The 12316-nt window shown below is 39.5% G+C and overlaps 1 protein-coding gene across 2 annotated transcripts in view; it reads left to right on the plus strand.

The window, feature by feature from the left end:
• Window positions 1-734: 734 nt before the first annotated feature.
• ncoa3 (nuclear receptor coactivator 3) overlaps window positions 735-12316 on the plus strand; it is a 38124-nt gene continuing 26542 nt past the window's right edge. For both annotated transcript variants that reach the window (XM_066671094.1, XM_066671097.1), the window contains exon 1: window positions 735-859. The gene's annotated coding sequence lies outside the window, so the exon portion shown is untranslated. The remainder of the gene's footprint in view (window positions 860-12316) is intronic.

Raw genomic sequence — 12316 nt, forward strand, 5'->3', positions numbered from 1 at the left:
TCAATTCTATCCCCTCCCCCCCTGCCATCCTGCCTCCATCCTCTGTCCATTCTGTCTCTCTCCCTCTCCCCTCCTCTCTCTATGTCTCCCACCCTTCCTCCCTATTTAGCACTGTCTCCTTCTCCAACAGTTGAAATTCAACACTGCTTTGCCTAAGAGGTCACCATGGAGACAAGTCCAGCGCTATCCTCCGGGTCTGGTCTTGGAGGCCATGGCACCTACAACATCTATGATCCTGTAGATATGGCCCAAATGCTAAGACAAACAAATAAAAACAAATGATGAACACATCAATGCTACTACATGGACTAAATTCATTTGGCTTGTTGTATAAAGCAGTTTCTGTGTACTCCCTTGGTTTAAAAACTTAATGAGCTGAAATGTTTGCTATAAGCATGTGTACATAACTTCTGTTTAGTATCAGAACAAGAATGTTTTGTGTTCAATCTTGTTTGATATAATGATTGTATATATATACTGATTATATATATATATATATATATATATATATATATATATATATATATATATATATATATATATATATATATATATATATATATATATATATATATATATATATTTGCACACACACACACAGCGACAGAGTGGGTTTTATTCAGAAGAGAGTTCGTGAACTTGTAGTTTTTTGGGCTCGAAGGTTTTCCAGAGATAGCTCCGCTCTGCTTGTGTGTGAGACTACATTACCCAGAATGCCTGCGGAGGCGGTTGGAGTAGGGCTTCTCTGCGCTTTGGGAGTGTTTCCCATTTAAACAAACACGGCTAGTGCTGAAGATGGCGGAGCATATAGAAGTGGCTTAAAGGAGCTGCTGTGTTTCTTTGGCCGCGATTTTAGCCGGTAAGTGATCGAGATCGCAAATGAAAAACGCCCGAGCTGCAAAGACGTGGTTGTATTAATAGTTTTAAGCCGTGATGGTTGTTTTTGAAGCCGGTTAACTTATTTAGACTCGACGTCTTGATAATCAGTATGAGGTTGAAGTTGGCTGCTTATTTTCTAGGTTCCTATTCGGATTTTCCATTCCACCTTAAACGGCGGAGCAGTAAACCTTACTTTATGAAAGGTGCATAAGTGACCTGATGAAGACAGGAACATTTTTATTTCGGTTTAAACAGCGCTCTGAACTAGTCTTGAGTGGAGCTACTGCACTCTTTAAGGTGTAACGGAAAAAATCGAAAAAGAAGCCAACTTTAGCTTCGTGTACCCAGCGGCTGAAAACCTTAAAGGTAGTTCACTGTTTATACAATCCTTTACACTCACAGATGACTGGTTTTGACGCTTTTTGCGTCGCCACGGCATTGCTTGATTGTCCCTACTCCTGTTTTCTTTCGCCATTATAGCTACTATTTTTCGTTTTCCAAGCAGTGGAGCTGTTCAGGAAACTAAAACACGGGGCATTTAAAGTTCACACCGTCCGGTCCACCCCTCAAGAGCACGGTCAAAACTGTTTTATCAACGTGAATTCCAAATTGGATTAATTTTCATTGACTTTACCCTCCGTGTGTCAGTAGCGCTGCTTTAATGTTGTTCAGCGAGTTCAGGCTTTAAAAGACAGTGTTGTTTTGAACGGCCGTTGACTCTCTGATTGGTTGTGCGATACGTAGAACATGAACCTCTTTAAAAACTTCACCACCGAAGCTATACAGTATATTATACCTATACAGTATATTACATTTGCTCTGCTTATTTCCTGGCAGTGGATTCAGTTAGTAACACTTTTGTTTATTTTTTAATTTTTAAATATTTTGACAACACATGGTGTGGGACCTAGCAGCCATTGTAATGGACTGAGGATATTAGGAATTACTAATTTGCTTGAAATTAGTATTTTAATTTACTTTCTATACTGTGTTCACCTCAGTGAGATCCTCATGCACTATGTCAGTGTTAATTATATGTTAATAATTTGTTAACATGCGACCAGTGGAACATTTCAGATGTTTTATCATAAATATTTGAAGATTTGAGGTGACAGCAGGTTAACTCAGTGTTTCTTTTCAAGTATGAGATGTTTAAAAGGCACATTGATGTAAAAATAATTGAATATTTTAAAGATTAGCTGGGGAAGGCACCAATACTGTTTCTATTGTGAAAATTCCTAATGCCTTAATAGTGATTTAGATGACCCTCATCACCGAAGTCTCTATTCAGTTCACACAGATTTGTGTCCCCAACTTTATCGCCATTTACTGTCATGCCACTCGCCTATAGACAAGATTGGTTCTTAGGTTTATGACGTCAGAAACCCGGACTGTCATAATTCTGCTGTTTGAGTATGAAATTTAACTTTCTTCGCTGTGGTTCTGTAATGTTAGTTTAGGCAAAAGCATTACACAGAAGAATGAATGTTAGTCACAGGTGAGTTACTTAACCAGACACCACATTTACCTGTTTTATAATAAGCATGGCCTGTCAAGCTTATAGGCTCGGAGCACTTTAATCATTCTTAACCAGGAATTCCACAGGAACCCTACATGTTTTCTTCTTTATTAAAATTGGTCTAATTTGAAATGCTCCATTTCTAGAGAAACTTGCTAAGTCAGAATTGTCCACACACAGTGGTTGTGAAAAGAAAGTGACACCTTAAGTATTCCTAAAAGCTACTTCAGGTAGAACTTGTGAAATTGTAGGACTTTTCCCTAATCAATCGTCTATATATAGGAAAGAAAGTGGGAGCCTGTACAGTACGAATTAAGCGCAAATGTGGTCATAGAGATGTGCTGGCTGATAGCTGACTAGAAAAGTTGCTGTGAGTTCTTGTGGGAGGGAGAAAAAGAAAGGAAAAACAATCACGTGTCAGTGACTGTGGCTTTGAGTTCCGCTTCACAGCAGCACTAGGTTTTGCGAGTATGTTCTGCTAAATAGGTTGGCTGTGTCTTCATGTCTAGGAAATAGAAATCTTGTTTAGCTTCACAACAGCTTGAATTGGCACAGCTTGGCTTGGTGCTATTGCCACAAAATATTTTTCTGATGTTGAATTAGTACATTGTAATTATTTATTATTTTGAAAAATATATCTAGCTGTTGTCTTTTGAACATTCTTTTTAAATAATGTTGGACGGTTTTAGATTCAGTGTCATTCATAGGGTTTGAGTGATTTGTACACTTACTACGCAGGTTACAGATGTCTATAAACACTGTATGTTTAAAAGGGTCCAGACACACTTCACTCTTGTGAATTGGAGAATTCAGCTAAGTAAATGTAAACACATCACTGGTATCGACACAATATCCATAATCTCAGTAAAAAAGTATTGCTCAGAGCCAATGAGCCAATGGTTCCTTACCCAGTTTGACGTTGTTGGCAAGTGGGGTTTAAAACACCGGAGGGCTGTGGGGCCTTCTCTGAAGTGATGGAGTAACATCAAATGATACTGGGGTGAGTTAGTGTGGTGTGATCCAGACTTGCGCTTTTACAAATAACGTAAAGCCTTCCTAGAAGAGTGGAGGCGGTTACTTCAGCAAGAGGCAGACATATTTCAGGAGAAACGTGTTCAAGTGTCTACAAACAGTTGGACATATAATGTGCATCTCTCTGACACATCCAGGTGGAAACAGATGAGTCTTTATCTGACAGAGACTGTCTTTATCTGACAGAGACCTCATCAGTGAGATGTACGCTACTGTCAGTTTTTCACCCACATCATCATCGGTCTTGATAATTCACTTCAGTTTTAAGGGTCATATGCGGCAAAGATCTCAAATGATTTTCTTACTTATACGAATATATTTATCACTTTTTTTTCTTTTTGTCACGTATGAGGGGGAAAAATAATACTTTGCCTGCGCTTCAAGCTTTAGCTACAGATTAAGTTTAAGTTCTGGTGCATTGTGTACATCAAAGTTTGTTCACACAAATATAGTTCCAAAGACATGGGAGGCTATTTGCTTTCAATCTTTTTATAAATTCGCCAAATTTACATCTGTCACTTATCAGTCTTTCTGCCTAACTCCAGCCACTGCCGTATATGGTGCAATTCCGCTCTCTCACTTCGCCAATCGCATTGGGTAAAACAATAAAATGTAAGTCCAAGCCTTAGTAGGGCATTTAAACATCAGTCTTGCAAGAAATCACATATCTAAACAATATTTAAGTACCTCTAACAGTGTTGTTATTCTTTATGTGCAAAACTTCATGTAGAACACAACACATTTCCATTTCGCGACAGATATTTTCCTCAGTGTAAATGTTAGCTTAGCGGTTAGCTTCTTTTTTTTTTTTCAATGAGGGGAAAATCTACCGCCATTGTAATCCTTAAATGTAGAATACAGATACCAACACAGGACAAACGTAATCTCATTGTGAACCTCTCAAAACCACTGAATGTGGTAGCAACGGTCTCGTTTGACTGTCACAAGCAGGGGAGGTGGTCGAAGTTAGGGGGCGCTAATAATCTTAGCAGTATTGGCGCCTACTTAAACAAAAGCGTTTTTATCTAAAAACATATTTTCTTTCAAAGTCAAGCAAGTCTTGGACATTAATCTACACATATTTGACTCCTGAAAAATGTTGATTTGAGTGAGTAAAGTACTTCTATTTATTTACAGTTAGCTAAGATTTCCAATATTGTAATTAAAGTTGCCGGAACTTGGGGTAATTGCTATTACACCTTCACCTGATAGTTAATACATGCAGTGATTCTAGGCTTTGTGTTTTCACAATTGTTTGTTAACAACTGATGTCATTGGTTGTGTTTTTAGACGTTGGGCTCAAGCAAATACGTGTGAATTAAAAGAAGAAAAATGATTGAGATACTGTGGATCTTACAAAAACAACAAAGATGCTCTGAAATGCTATAACACCTTTACATGGCTGATGAAGGGTAATGTCATTTAAACATAAGTATGTTAGTAATCATCATTGTTATATGTCAGTTTTCAGATAGAATGTCATGGTTGTGACAAGCGTAGCCACATCACGCGTCTCTTAGTATTTGTCTTTATAGGAGTTGCCCTAAGATATCTGATAGTAAAATGTCTCTGTCCTAGCTCTATCTGATGATGTTTGCACGCACAACAACTATATGTTTCTTTCTGTTTCTCTTTCTCCTTCATTCTTTCTCTCTCTCTCTCTCTGTGTGGGAAAAGACCTTCTGAACTCTTCCTCACGCTGACCGCAAGCAGAGCCCCTCCTCCCTCCCCTCTCTCTCTCTTTATCTCTTCTTTTCTCTGCCTCCCTCTCTCACAGTCACAGGGGTGTCAGGCTGCATTAACTATGAATCAATCTTGTGTCGGACTCTTTGACTGTAGCTGGGGGTCGTAAGGAGAGGGCATCCGTTGATACTTCGGCCGAGGGCTTCACAATATATTGTTTGTTAATTGTTATTGGAATATTGGCTTTTGCGAAACTGATACCGCAGAAGGCTAAGGGCATCCTGACCAATCACAGACTTTCTACATCTATTATTGAGGAATCAAATATTGAAATCATGACATTGGAAGATTTATTTAAAAACTTTTTACCCTTTGGTTATTGAAGGTTATGTTATAGAAAAACTCATTAAATATATTATCCCCAATAAAGCACATGTAGCCCTTCAGAATTAAGGTAATCAGAACGGGGGTTTTCCAGTACTCAAACCAGGAAATGTCACTGTAAAGATGAGCACGTCATGGTGCATGAGATGAGTAGGCATGTTTCCAACAGCCAGAGCAATGGTTATATTTTAAAATTTTGACAAGTGTTTCCCTTTTAACAATGACATATGAAGGATGTGGCTGTGATTTTATTTATTTTTTTGTGTATCCCAAATTTGATGGTGCATGTTGTGGGTGAGGGTAGCAGTGTAAGAGCAGTCCTCATGTCATCTGCTTTGCCTCTGTCACTCATTAATGCCAGACTTCTCTTTCTCTCTGACTCTGTCCTTCTCTCTCGGGGGACGAGGCACCTTTGTTGGTTTCAGAGTAAGTTTCAGTCTGAAGTGGCTGCAGCTGACAGACCAGTTTTTGTTGTTTGCGTCAATATCGCAGGAACACACCCATTTGAAACATAGCTGGCATGTGTTGCACACGCTACAAGCTTCTGAACACAACCGTGCTGCTGAAGTGACTGTCCACCTTTTTTGTGAAGGGCTTAGAAGCCGCTTGTGTGTTGGTGGACACTGTAGAGTTTGGGTATTGATTGGGGAATGTTGAGAGCAGTAGCAGCAAAGAGAGCAGAGTGAAAAGTGGATGTCTCATCATCTCTGTTTGTGTACTATTTTTTTCCCCCCTTCCTCCTCCCCCTTCTCTCCCATCTCTCTCCATTCTGTCTGCGTACGCATATCAGCCAGCACTGTTTGAGAGCTTGAATTGGTGGCATTCTTTGGCTGTGGAGTCAGAGCTTTCATGTATGTATACAAATGTGAGAGAGCGTGAGGGGAACGAGAGAAAAATGTGTGTACAAGAGACAACTGCTTGTGGATAGGAGGGGAAATGTTTCAGGGATACTATGTTGGTGTGTTAAATGTAGAATTGCTGCATGTCTGTGAAGGGTTGCTGATGACAGTCTGCTGAAACAACAGCTTGATTGTTGCCCCAATTGAAATCTGATATCCTGGCCTTGGTGGTGGCTTTTTTGCCTCAGGCAAGTTAAAGGTGTTGGTGCAGGCCACTCAGTGACACTTACTAACTCACCACTACCATGTGTGTTTTATGCTGGTGAGAGTGGATGAGACAAAGTAGTGCTGCTGGAGCTTTTATGGTTGATCACACACTGGAAGCTGGCGGATATTCAGAAACTCACTCCCCCCTGTGTATTTTTAGTCAGGATGCTGCGTCAGCTCTGTCTGACTAGAAATAAGCCTATATACAGAAAAGACACTCTGTTGTGTGTCAAAAAATTCAAACTTTTTCAACTTTTGCTCCACTGAAATGGAATTTTGACGTGCAGGCATGTCAACCAATAGAAACAGGCTAATTGGTGCCGTTCTGTATGATGCCAGATTGCCCAAACTTCAAGATTCACGTACAAATATAGCAGCCTGGCACTGTGTGTCATTTTGTATTGTGCTTTATCAGTTAAGTGTTAGTTTAATTTCAAATAGTACAAATGTCTTGTTTCCTGCTCGAGTTCCTGCTTCAAAAACTCAGCCATGTACATGCCCTCTAAACTAGCAAGACGTGCATGAGTTGTTGTGTTGTGTAAAGTGTGGGCACCCTAAACCCATCAGTGTCACTGTTGGACTTGGATCTCCAACCACTTTTTTTTTCCAGCCAAAAATGTTCTGTGAGCAGCATCCAGTGACCACTAATGAAAGACTGGAGGATGACCAACAAAAATTGTGCAGAAACAGATGATCTTCTGTTTCTAATTATAATCTGTCTTGCTGACCAATAAGGTAGGTGTTTCTAAAGCCTCTTTCTCATATGAACTCGAGAGGAACTCTAGAGATGTCCCTGAGTGGTCTTTTCACACGTGCCGCAACGTAGGAGGACATCAGCGGCTCTTCACACATGCTCACGCTGCCTTTAATTGGAGCTTTACTAGGGCACTAGTCTGGGCCAAAGTTTGCCGCTGTTTGCATTTTACTCTGGGTAAACTTAAGAAATGTTGTGTTATCATGCCATTGCCAGGCATGTATGAAAGTGGCTTAATAAAGTGGACAGTACTTAAAACTCCTGCAGCACTGCTGTGTCTGAGCCACCTGTCCTAGCACAACATGCTAACACCCGACCACAACATCAGTGTCACTGCAGCGCTGAGAATGATCTACCTGCCAGATAATACCTGATCTGTAGTGTGTGTGTGTGTGTGTGTGTGTGTGTGTGCGCTATAACAACCATAATCATGTCACATTAATCATTGCTGTAATGTTATTCCATGACAAATTTGTTTTTATTTAATTACAAATCTGTAATTTCCAAGGTCAGTGAATAATAATAATCGTAAAATAACAGATGTTATAAATGAAGTGGTTGTCAGAGCTGTCTGAGGTGTGGAGAAGTTAACCAGATACTTTATCTTGTACAAATGAGCGCAGTCAAATTCCAAACATGATCTCTGTACAAACAGTGGCACACCTCCTCTAAACGTCATTCCCAAATTTCTCTAGGGTGAGTTCTTCACACGTCAGGAGTGTGCGCACAATTAAAAACACAGTAAGATGGCATTCAAAACACTGTAATTCTTTTTTACCGCATGTAATATCTGCTTAATAGGCGTGTCACCACTCTACATGTTTGATCAGAGCTAATTAATATGGTGTAGATAATTTAGTCTGTAATTATAGCTTGTGCTTCGGGTTTAATATTTCTCGATGTGTACTGCCTGTGGCCACTTCTTTGCACATTTTGGCTGAAAAAAAGCAAAGGCTGTGGCCCAAATGGCCACATGCGCTGTTTTAACAAAGCTTCATATCCATACATTCACAATTACACACCAAAATTGGAATTGATTAATGGTTGTGTTGTGAACATTCGACCGAATTCGACACACTGTACAGCTGTCAAAACAAAGAAAATGAAAGGTAGCCTGTTAGTGTGTGTCGTATTTTAACAACAATAATTTCCTCCCATCAGTTTACTAGAATCTTTAGAAACACTTCTTTTGCACACTTCACTGTGGTAAGGAGGAGGTTCTTACAACCTGTTGCATCTTTATAATACCCTCTGACAACTTTGTGTCTTTACTGCACCAGGTGAGAGAGACAGAGGGTGATACATTAACTCACCCTGCCTTTCCTTTTTCCATCACTGTACACCTTTGGACAGTGCTGTGAATGGACTTCATAAGGGATTTGCTCTTGTGTTTTAGCTGTTTGGCTATTTGAGGACACTCTTCTACTTCTTGGGGACAAAATGTCCACAGAATGGTCTATTATTTTAGTCTTGATTGCCAAATTTGAAAAAGTACTTGAACTCAAATGCAGTAAATGAACAAATTGTTGAATTGGAATGGACAGTTTCAGTAGTTTGCTTTGGAAAGTTGACAGTAGTAAGTGTGCACATTATCCTATAACAAGCCTATATCCTACATTTCAGTCTATTTTAGGATTAAGTTAAGTTCTGGACGTTGTAGTGTAAGGAGTGAGTGAGTGAGTGAGTTCATGTGTTGGTTGGAACAGGATGTGAATTAGGTGTTATTTTAACAGTTGGGATGAAGCAAATATAAATGCTTCGACGTCCAGGATTAACCTGCGTCTGGAAAGCTGGGTCTAGCACCGGAGCAGTAACACGTTTAGAGGACATGTTTGTATAACTGAGCTCGATATGTATGCCAGTTAATTACTGGCAGATAGTATTCAAGGTACCTTGTTAGACAACTTGGATACGTTAGATCTGTATTTTAATAATTGCTTACAGTGAAATGAAAGGACTAAAAGGGAAATGGCAAATCAGTGGTGAATCATCAGCCAAAATTTCATGATTTCATGACAAAGTTCATCTCAAAATCTGACAAACCTTGATCAGAGGTTCATGAATCACTCCCTGAGGCTCTGCATGGCATCTGTGTATGTGTTAAGTATTTGTGTGTGTGAGTGCTGAAGTTTATGGCTCCCTTTAGTATACTATAGCACAGCTTAGAATTTAAGAGGAATGTGTAAGTTGTATCCAGCTGTGGTTGCTGTGTAAAGCTTCGTTGCCATGACAACACTGCTGTATGCCCAGCTCAAGGTCATGCAGGCGGCGACGATGAGCTGGATGTTCTTGACGACGCCTGCATACCTCACACATGTGCACACACACCACGTGTGTGTGTCTGTGCACATACACACACATGCACAAAGGAAATGCAAGGTAATATCCAGTTGTACGGTACAGTGTTCTAAGACATGGTCGCAAACATGCTTTGTTTTGGTCCGATCTGGCCAGAGAGGTTTACTCTCCAGCTGCAGTTAGTCACATGCTGCCAGAGCATACATGTCTTCAAAACAATTTCTTAATTCAATCAATTTATCACAGCCACAGCCGTCACATTTACATCCTTCTAACTCAAGCTCAGGGCGAACAGAATCTGAATTGTTGGGTGTGAAGGAACTGGCGTGCAACCCACTCACTCACTGACACACATTTAACAAAATGCCTCACAAGAGTTCAGTGTTTTATGTTATATTTCTGTTTCTCCAAACTACCAATTAACGATTGACCAGATTACAGTTTTATTCTGGCAGATCTTTGCTGTTTAATAAATTGTATGTTTAGGTGTGCTCATGTTGTAATTAAATGCAGATGGTACACCTGTAATAAACTGTCAGAACATATTGATGCTTTGCTTATTGTTCCCATGGTGGCTCCGATGCCCGTCACTGAATAACAGCCCTTATGGATGGTGTTAAACATGATTGAATGTGAGAGTGAGTGGCAAGGCAAGGCCATAAGATAATCCACATATGAAAATTGTGTGGTAATACCACACGCAGTATTTTTAAGGAAAATATTACGATGAATCATGTTGTATATTTTTGAAAGTCCATTGTCAAAGTTGCAGTAGATTATGGGCTGAAGTTTTCTGCATCTGCAGAGTTGTTTAACTGCAAAACCACAAACACAAGCAGCGATTGAGAAAGTTTTTTGTCATAATTCAGTTCAGTTTTCGTGTTCAGAAACTGTGTAGGTTTTAATAGTTTGTTTCTTTTTAAATTTGAAGCATAAAGAATGGTAAGATTTAGATTTGTGTGGCTCTCTCTGCTTTCTCTTTTACACTCTTCCTGCTTCCTTTGTTCATTTCTTTCTCTCTTCCTGCTTTTTTTTTTTTTCATTTTTTTACACTCCCTGCTCTCTAATTTTATTTATTTATTTATTTTTTGCTTTTTCTCTCTTGGTGGAAGAATGCTTGTAAAACGGGTTCACCTGAATGAGTCCCCAGGAGTGCAGGATTCTAGCCTGGTCCTGTTACCGCTGTAAAAAAGGTAGCTGGACTCACTGTGTTTGTGTTGTGTTTAGGGCCCCCTTGTATAAAAGGAGAGAAAAGTTTGGAGTACCGGGCTAAATGTTACCAGATGCTTTCTTTGTCTGTCAGTCTGCATGGAGTGAGCGAGGAGAAGAGGGAAAAGAAAAAGAGCAAAAGCGTCAACTCTGGGTGAACTTTTCAACTATTTAGCGGCCACCTTGTTTTCATTCTGCCAGCCCCCCCCAACCTCACCTTCCGGAAGCTTGGCCCTCCACAGAACAAACTTCTCCATATTGAGGAGCTCTGAATTCCACTCAGCACCACTGGAAAGTTCTACTTTTAAATTTTCGAGTTTGAGGAGGGAAAGTTCTATATTCCACTTTTAAAATTTCAGTAAATAAGTTCTGGAGTTTTTGTGAGAGTGGTTACAGAAGTCTAGGGTTCTAGATTCCACTTTTGAAAGCGTGAGACTGGAAATTCTAGATTCTGCTTTGTTAAAGTATGACAAAGATCCTAAAATCTTTTGAAGTGAAATACTGCGAGCTTTTAAAATGTCCAGCGCTTCAACCCTAGTGAATAAGGGCCCAGATACATAAATAACGGTCAGCCGACTCACTCTGAGTTGCCTGATAAACACCTGTGTTTTTCTGGCTAAGCTGAATGTCCATCTGAACATGGAAAGTGTTGTATCTAAAGGAAGTATTGTCTCTTGAGGAAGTTCTGGATGTACCAGTATTATTTTCTTGGTTGTAAAAAGGTTCGTAAACTATTTACCTGCCGTTTTAAACTCCATGAACTCAAAGTTAACCATTCTATAAACGTGTCTCAACAGTCCTCCATTGGTTTTATTTCTGTCATTAGAAGTTAAGTTAGAACAGTTGAGGAGTTGTCCAGAAATATCCATGAATAATTTATTCTGAGCTGAAGGTACTGCCTCACCGATTGTCCTGACCTCAGAAGGCCTCTCACCAAAGAACACATAGAAAGTACTAAAGACACACAAGTGTTTGTTGCACTGAAATTTAATCCATATAGGCTTATGTAGCAATATGTTTATATAATAAATGCCCATATGGAAAATAAAAAGAGATATGTTTACATATCTTTGTTGTGCAAAAAATGTGTCTATTCTAAATGTGTATAGAAAGTACATTAATAGTAAACTTTGTTTATAATATACACTATAATGATGAAATTAGAATTCATACACATTATCATATCCCATTCTACATCATAGGCAGTAAAATATGGTGTGTATTTTGTTATTATATGAAATTCGTCCCACCTTTGTAGCTACAACAGCTTCCAATCTTCTAGGAAATCTTTTTGCTTGGCTTTGGAGTGTCTATGGGTTTTTTGCTTATTTGTACAGAAGAGCATTGGCGAGGTCCGGCACAGGTTTTGGAGGAGAAGACCTTGCTTGCAATCTCCATTCTAGTTCATCCTAAAGGTGTTAAATGGGGTGGATGTCAGGGTTCTCTACAGAC

This window comes from Hoplias malabaricus, chromosome 5 (assembly GCF_029633855.1).
Source record: "Hoplias malabaricus isolate fHopMal1 chromosome 5, fHopMal1.hap1, whole genome shotgun sequence".
Lineage (NCBI taxonomy): Eukaryota > Metazoa > Chordata > Actinopteri > Characiformes > Erythrinidae > Hoplias > Hoplias malabaricus.